Here is an 8,569-nt window from a genome sequence, read left to right as displayed (position 1 = left end):
AGTCCAGAACTCGTGAGGTTGAAAAGCTTAACGAGAAGATTTGTCTACTTCAACGACTTGTTTACGAGTAACAAAAAATAGGAGACTTAAAGCTGAAGAATAAGGATTTAAAATCCTTGCTTGACTCTCCATTTCGATTGCCTAATCCTTTAGATAAGGATAGCATGTTGATATTTCAATAACAAGAGCGCTTGAAAAATGAGGCTAAAAGTATCAAGTTTTTGTAAGTCATTTGAGATAATAAAATAAAAATATTTAACAGATATTCATGGTATGCATCATTCCTATTTCTCTTCTAAGTTTGTTTATGTTAACAAATATAATAGACTACCAATCATTCCTCGATATACCTTTGAGTCAACTGATTTACCAGTTTCATCTTTGTCAAGTTTGGTGGATAGGCTTATTGGTGTTACAATTTCCTTTGTACCTTCCATCTCAAAATTTTTGAATAATTCTTTGATTTATTTTGATTGATTAATGAATGTTTCACTTTTTGCTTGCTTGATTTGCAATCCTAGAAAGAAGTTAAGTTCTCACATCATGCTCATTTCAAATTCTTCCTGCATACTCTTAGCCAAAACTTGACACATATTTTCATTAGTAGCATAAAATATTATATCATCCATATAAATTTGTATTAGAAGAATATTATTCTTTTCATGTTTGATGAAAAGAGTTGTGACGATTTTTCCTCTTGAAAAACTTTTTTTAGTTAAGAAACCATTGAGTCTCTCATACCAAGCTCTAAGGGCTTGTTTGAGTCCATATAGTGCTTTTGTGAGTTTGAAAACATGATTTGAAGAAATATGATTTTCAAAACCTGAATGTTGCTTAAAAAATATCTCTTTATTTATAAAACCATTTAAAAAGACACTTTTAACATCCATTTGAAAAAGTTTGAAATCTTTATAACAAGTACAAGCAAGTAGCATTTGAATAGCTTCTAATCTTGCGACCGGTGCATATGTCTTATCATAATCGATTTCTTCTTCTTAATTGAAATTATGGGCTACAAGTTGAGCCTTGTTTCTAGTGATAATTCCAGACTCATCTTTCTTGTTTCTAAAAACTCATTTTGTTCCAATAATAGTATGATTTTTGGGTCTAGGAACAATTGTCCAAACATCATTTCTTTCAAATTGATTTAGCTCTTCCTTGCATAGGTAGAATCCAAGATTCATCAAGAAGTATTTCATCAATATTTTTGGGTTCAATCTAAGATAGAAAAACAGTATGATTATAAATATTTCTAACATATGATCGAATACTTACACCTCGTGAAGGTTGTCCTAGAATTTGTTCCGCTTGATGATCTTTCTTAATGTCTCCATGTTAAACTTCCTTTATTGTGCTCTCTTTGTTGAGATTGAGACTATCTAGTTTATTTATACCTTATGTTTCTTCATCAACAAATTTCTTGGTGAGTAGATGATTAGATTCATCAAATACAATTTTACGTATTCCCATGATCTTCCCTTTCGAGTTGTCTCCAAATGTCACGTGTTCTTCTTCTTTAGATATAAGATCAATGAACTTAGTAGTATCTCCTGTCATGTGTCTTGAACATCCACTATTTAAAAACTATTTGCTTTTGCTTATGGAGGAGTTCATAAGAAACAAGATTTTTAGAAGAAACAATTAAAATGGTTTTTCTTCATTTATCAATATTAGAAGAAACAATATTTTTAGGTACTCATATGACCATAATAGTCATTGCATGTTTTCTTCTAATAGAACAAACATAATAATTATAACCATTTCTATTACAAAAATTGTAAATAGCATGTGACATATTTGAAGAACTTGAGTTATTAATAGTATATTTCCTTGAAAATTTTACTTTTGTGAAAAGAATTTTGAATATTGGACTTTGATTTAGAAGGATTATCAAAGAAGTTTTTATAAGATTTGTATTTTTTTTTTTTTTTGGCATGTATCACAAACCTGCCTTGTCAAAAACACATCTTTGACTACCAAAAGGTTTTTTAAAATTTCTTTTTCCGTTTGTAAAGTTTTCAACAAACTTTTCTAAATCAGTCACTTTCTTCTTCAACTCATGATTTTCATCTTTCGAAATAATGTTTTCTTTTCTTAAAACGTCAATTTCGTTTGTTAAAGAAGACTTTTTCTTTTTCAAAGTAGTGTGTTTGATACCCAATTTCTCAAGTTCCTCATATACATCTTCTAAGACATTTTACAATTTTTCATATGAAGGATTTTCAATATTGTCAAGATTTGTTACCTCAATGTCATCTTTAGCCATAAGATAAGATTTGCAGATTCTCCATTGCTTGCTTCACTATCTGAGCTGATTGAATCATCATTCCATGTAACTTTCATTGCTTTTGCTTTCACTTTGTCGTCACTTTCCTTATCTTCATCACCTTCGCTTTCATGATAAATAACTTTAAGTGCCAGGCTTTTCTTTGGCTTTCCTTCTTCTTCTCCTCTTTCCAATATGTACTCATGGGTGGTAAGTGAGATGAGTTCATTTATTTCGAGTTGCTTGAGATCTTTAGTTTCAAGAATTGCCGTCACTTTTGATTTCTAACGTTTTGGCAGACAGTTGAAAACTTTTCTTATTATCTCCACGTTAGAATAGACTTTTCCAAGAGCTGTCAAGCTATTTATGATGTTAGTAAAACGAGTGTACATACTATAAATAGATTCATCATCATTCATTTTAAACATTTCATTTGCTATCTTGCAAGTCATTATTGTATTGAACTCATTCCCGTCGAGAGCATTATATAGGAGATTTATAGTCGTTGAATTCAGTGTTGTAAGTCTATTTTCGTCACAATCGAACTTTTTTTCTTCATTTTTGACCCTTACTCCATCAACAACTTTTGTTGGATATAATGTCCATTTAGAACGTATTTCCAAATTTCTTGACCTTGAGATTGAAGGGAAATTCTCATTCTAACTTTTCAAAATGTGTAATTTTCTCTGCAGAATAGTGGAGGCAGACTGCTAGATTGACCTTTACCAAATGTAACTGCAATGTTAGCCATAAGATCTTAACTCAAAAGATAGTTAATCTTATAAAATAGCCCTTGCTCTGATACCAATTGTTGCCCAGATGACCAATACAAGAGGGAGTGAATTAGGTTGTATTTAAAAATTCACAATTATAAATCAAATATACAATATAAAATATGAACTAAATATGAAGCAACAATAAATATAAAGAGTAAGGGTAAGAGAAAGCAAACTTAGTATTTTAACGAGACTCGGTCCCACTGCCTAAGTCCTCGCCTCAAGCTACCCTTTGAGAATTTTTAAATTCACTATATAACCTCCTTCAAGTGGAGATAGAAACCTATGACACTTTTGAGTAGTACCGCTACAAAGAACCCGGTAGAACACCCTCTGCACATGCAATCACCTTACACGTGGTGATTCAACTATTCCTTGTGTAGAACTCATTCTACTCACACAAGGGTTGTACATACCATTTTACTGATACAAGAGCTGATAGTGGGTAGGTTATTAGAAAACACTCATCAATAAGTGAAATAAGAATAAGACAACGCAAATTTCTCTCAAAATAAATAAGGGTTAAGGATCAATGATTAGATAATAGAGATTGAAAGTTTCAAATGAATGTTGTAAAACTTGTAATGATGTGTTCTTGTATTCTGAATTTGAAGATTTCAATTGAGCTATTTACAGGCATATGAGACTTCATTTTCAAATTTAAAAAGATTCACGTCAAGAAGGAGCACCACTTACTTTTCAAAATTTTTAAACCTAATATTTTACTTTTCACGTATGACAAAATGAGCATGATTTACTTTTCATTCAAAATTTTCAAACAAAATCATTTTCCTTTTGCATATGTCAAAAAGAACATCAATTACTTTTCAAAATTTTCAAACCTAACCTATTTAGGTTGCGTTTGCATGTTGAGCTGAACTGAGCTGAATTGAGTTATTTATGAATAATAGTGAGTTGAGTAGTGGAGGCAGCTATGTGAGGCCCATCTAAACTGAGTATAAAGTGTGTTTGTATGTTAAGATGATTTAATACTTTTATGGAAAATTGAAAAATATTGTTAATCCCACATATAAAAATGTTTTAAGTTGAAAAAGGTTGTGGGTCCAACGTATAAGAAAGTTTTGAGTTGAGATGAGTTTAGTAATTTGAGAGTTGGGTGTTTAGATGATAGACTCAGCTTAAAATTAGATTGAGCTCAGCTAAGTTTGGAAACCAAACACAGCCTTACTTTTCAAATTTTTCAAACAACATCATGTACCTTTTGCATATATCAAAAATAACATCAACCACTTTTCAAAATTTTTAAACAAAACATGCACATGTAAAATGTGACAATCATCTTTCAAATTTTCAAAATTCATACTTTGTTAATCATGCCATGTACATGTGAAAGATGACAGATAAAAATTCAAAATTCAAACATTTAATTTTCAAATATGTCATGCACATATGGAAAATACAATTTGATGCTTTATGAGAAAAGATTAATTTTGAGTCTTAATCCAATTTCAAATTTTATCAAGAGATGTACAAAATTACTCTAAGAGCTTTATTTGTAAGCTTGTTCCATTTCTTGCCCATACTTGATTCATTGATATGCTTGACTCCATTGTGTAGACAACTTGAGCTTGAGACTCCTTTATGCTTGAATTCATTTGTTATCATTAAAATCTATATTGTAGATATATAATTATATGAAACTTAAAACCTTGGGTTCAACACTTTTGTATCTTGTTTTGACTGGTGTACATTATTAATTTGAGGAATGAGAAGATTCGACTAAAAAAGTGAAACACGTTTGATCCCAAGAATAGTATATTATTAAAGCATAATGAAATAAAAAAATCTATATAGGTATTGCACCAAAAGAAGATCTTAAAAGTGGTTATTCCATCCTTTCAATAAATATAGACTTTCTACAAGAGAGATAATGCAATAATTACCTATGTACCCACTGAAAGCCATCAGAGAGTTAAGTGAGAGAGTAAACTATAAGAAACAGTTTTATATGACACCAATATAACAATATAAAAAAAATCAGTAGAATATTATTAATATATAGCGTAATAAAGAATCGCATACCTTCATTATAATGAAAGAACTTCAATGAGACAGTTTTGGACTTTTAGCAATCTCCACTCTAAGGATTCTTTTCCAATGATGAATAAGCCAGTAAAAACCTTGCATAGTCTATATATGACATCGATATAACGATATTATTAAAACATAACATAATAAAAAATTTCATAACTTGATTGCACTGAAAGATCTTCAAATAGAGAGTTTGACACATTTAAAAATCTCCACTCTAAGTATTCTTTCTTGACGTTGGAGAACCCACTAAATCCATAGCTCTCCCTGTTGATGTTGTGTTACGCAACTCGCCGAGCACTTCTGTGATAACCAAGGTCACACCACTTGAAAACAAGGAGAAAGGGCTCCGGTGACGTCCGGGGCCACTCCTATGCCAAAGTCAGTGAACGATTCTTTATGAAATACTCTTATGGATAGCTAGGACAATCAAAAGTTAAGAGAGAGCTCCAATAGAAGGGATGCCTGTTATTTATACTTGATACGGGTCTTGCTGCCGATGGAGGAGGTCGTGGCGTGTCAGGTGTTAGACCTGCTAACACTCATTTCCTGCAGCCACAGTGTGTCAGCCCACGGCTCTGGCGGTCGAAGGAGATCGTGGCGTGTCAGCCATGCTAGGCATGTCTCGCTACTGAGAGGTCGTGGAATGGCATGTGTCAGTCGTGCTTGACTTGTCCTACCGCTTCCTGGTAGAGTTGGGTGTCAAGTCATGGGCGAGTCGTCCTTCGTACGTGGGGTGCGCTCGTGCCATTACCTGTTGGGTTTCCTTACACATGCATTTGAGTGAGGCATCCCTTGAGTCTGCCGTCCGCATACAGTTGGGCGTCTTGCCCGGCGTCCTTCTGTAGGTCCCAATAGGTTGTTGAGCCTCGAGACAATCTCATTGGCACATCCGAGTTTGGAGCTAAAAGGCGTTCCCAGATAGGTTTACAGCCATGGGTTCAACACGTGATTCTCCGGCTCGGACACTTAACTCACGGAAGGGTTTTGCCCTTGGGCCTTGAGTTCTTGGGCTTGACCTCTTCAGGCTTGGGCCTTTCTAGGATGGGCCCCTCACTTACAATACCCTGCGAATTCCTATCACATGCGTGTGGTGGGAATTCATAATACCTTTAATTACGTCGTCGCTCATTTGGCTTCCGGCGCTTCAAGTTCTCGAGGCCAACTACTGTTAATGGGGTGCCTCCCCCTTTCTCCAGAGGATTGATTTGACGCGTTGGCGCCTATCCCTTTGTATCCTGGGACCTTATTGGTCCGTGCTCCTCACTTTCTTGACACGACGTCTTCCATTCTTGTCATCACTCTGAAAACCGTGCACCATATGGTGCTTGAAGATATCGCTGCTGTCAATGTCACTTCATTTCCCGCAGACTTTCCATCCTACCTTCACTATATAAGGCCCATTGCCCCTTCTTCTTCACCATTTCCTTCCGCCTTTTTGTAACATGTTTTTGCTATTTCCCGTTCTCCTTCTCTCCAGCCATCGTGTTTTCCTCCCTTTTCTTCTCTTCATCACTGCTCTCCCGTCGCTTCCCACCACTGTGATGGCACCCAAAGATGATCTTGTTCCTCCATATTTCATGGGGAGATGCTGGGTTTCCTCCGTCTCCGACGATGACCTCAGGGCATTCCGCTCCAAGTACAGAATTCCTCCTATAGTTGTTTTGGAGATTCCCTAGGGTGAGAATGCGGTGAATCCCAACGACACGGTGACGTCAAGCTAATGTTTGCCAATGGTCTCCACCTCCCGTTCTATCATCTGGTTCACGAGGTTCTACATTACCTCGGATTGGCCTCGTCGCAAGTCCACCCTAATGCGTGGCGGCTCCTGATATCCAGTTGCATCATCTTTTGGATGATACTTAGCAAAACTCCTGAAGAATACCCAGACCTGACGGCCCGAGAGTTCTTGTCTGCTTATCGCCTTATCTACCGACCATGAAGCATTGTTAGTTTCCAAGCCTGGTCTTCGGGCCGCAAGATCGCCTCGCTCGAGCAGCGTTATTCGAGCATAAAGGAATGGTCCCAAAAGTTTTTCTTCTTGTCAGGGCCAGACTGGGAGTACCCTGAGGGGGAGGCCGCCCACAAGGAGTTCCCTATTCAGGTGTGCTAGGGATTTCCCCCTTCTGCGAAGAGCCTGGAACTTACCCTCAATCAGAGGGAATATGCTCGGTTGGATCTGGTGATAGGTTGGGTACAGGCCCATCCTAACGAGTCACAGACCGATCTGGTCCTTTCTGACGAGAACATATGTGACTACCTATCTATGCTCGACCATTCGTACATTATCGAGTAGCATTCCCCCTCATCAGGCTCGGCCCTCTCCCTGGAAGGGAGCTCTTCTAGCCATTAGGCAAAGCAACCAAGGGTATGCCATGATTCCTCCCCACAGAGTGGTGAGGCTGGGGGTTCTTCTCCTTCCGGCGATTGTGCTGGGGAACTGGGGAGCCAACCCCAAATGCCTAGTGACCAGGAGTTCGCACAAGCGGAGATTTCGGTTCCTTCGACATGGGGAAGCACGATGTCATTCCCTAGTGGCTCGGGCCCTACTGTCGGGCCCTCTACTTCGACAAGCTCTTAGCCAGTTCTCGCCAAACTTTTTTCAAACCCGTTGCTTCCTTCCGCAGAAGAATTGGATACCTGCGATCTTCAGACAATATTTTTTGCTTTTCTGGCGCATTCCTTGCCTCGCGTGCCTAACCCGTTCGAGCCCTTCACCTCTTTCCAAGATACCCTTGGCTCGCGAGGTTCCCCGGGTGGGGCAACCCCTTTCCCAGGATACGAGCCACAGAGGAGCTGGCAAAGATGAAATGGCCATGGGGACTGGTTCGCGGGAGACAGAATCCAGTCCTCCTGTGCCTCAAGTCAAGAAGAGATGAAAGCGCAGTTCGTCTATCAAGACAAGGAAGAATACGAGGGAGGAAGAAGAAGATGAAGATGAAGAAGAAGAAGAAGAGGAAGAAGTCAGTGGAGGAGAAGAAAGGCTGAGACCTGATGCTCTTCCTATGGCAACTCGAAGTTCGGACGAGGCTGCTAGACCTACTTCTCCATATGTGGGGGTCATTCCCCCCTTTGTCTACCCCGCTAAGCGGAACTGGGCGTGTGGGTAAGATGTTACGACCCATATTTGACCAAGTACCTTCCTTCGTTTGACATATTTTGTCGTGCCTTCTCTAGTCTTCTATTTCTCATATACATACATGTTTTGCACGCTGCAGGCCAGTTGGCCACAACGATTGGTAGGGAATTGGGAGAGCTTGAGGAGGCGAATTGGGAGCTGGAACTTTGTCGTGCTTCGGATATTTTAGGTTAAGGATGGTGGCCCGACAAATAAAGAACCTCAAGACTGAGCAGAAGGAGCCCGAATGGAGTTTGGTCACTCAAGAAGCGAAGTTGAAGGTCACTCTGGAGCAGTTGGAGTCCGCTCGGAAAGAGCTATGAGAGTCTAAGGAGGAGACAGAGTTTGCCCGAAGGG

This window comes from Juglans microcarpa x Juglans regia, chromosome 5S (genome assembly GCF_004785595.1).
Source record: "Juglans microcarpa x Juglans regia isolate MS1-56 chromosome 5S, Jm3101_v1.0, whole genome shotgun sequence".
Classification (NCBI taxonomy): Eukaryota; Viridiplantae; Streptophyta; class Magnoliopsida; order Fagales; family Juglandaceae; genus Juglans; species Juglans microcarpa x Juglans regia.
Note: the sequence above shows the minus strand (reverse complement) of the source record.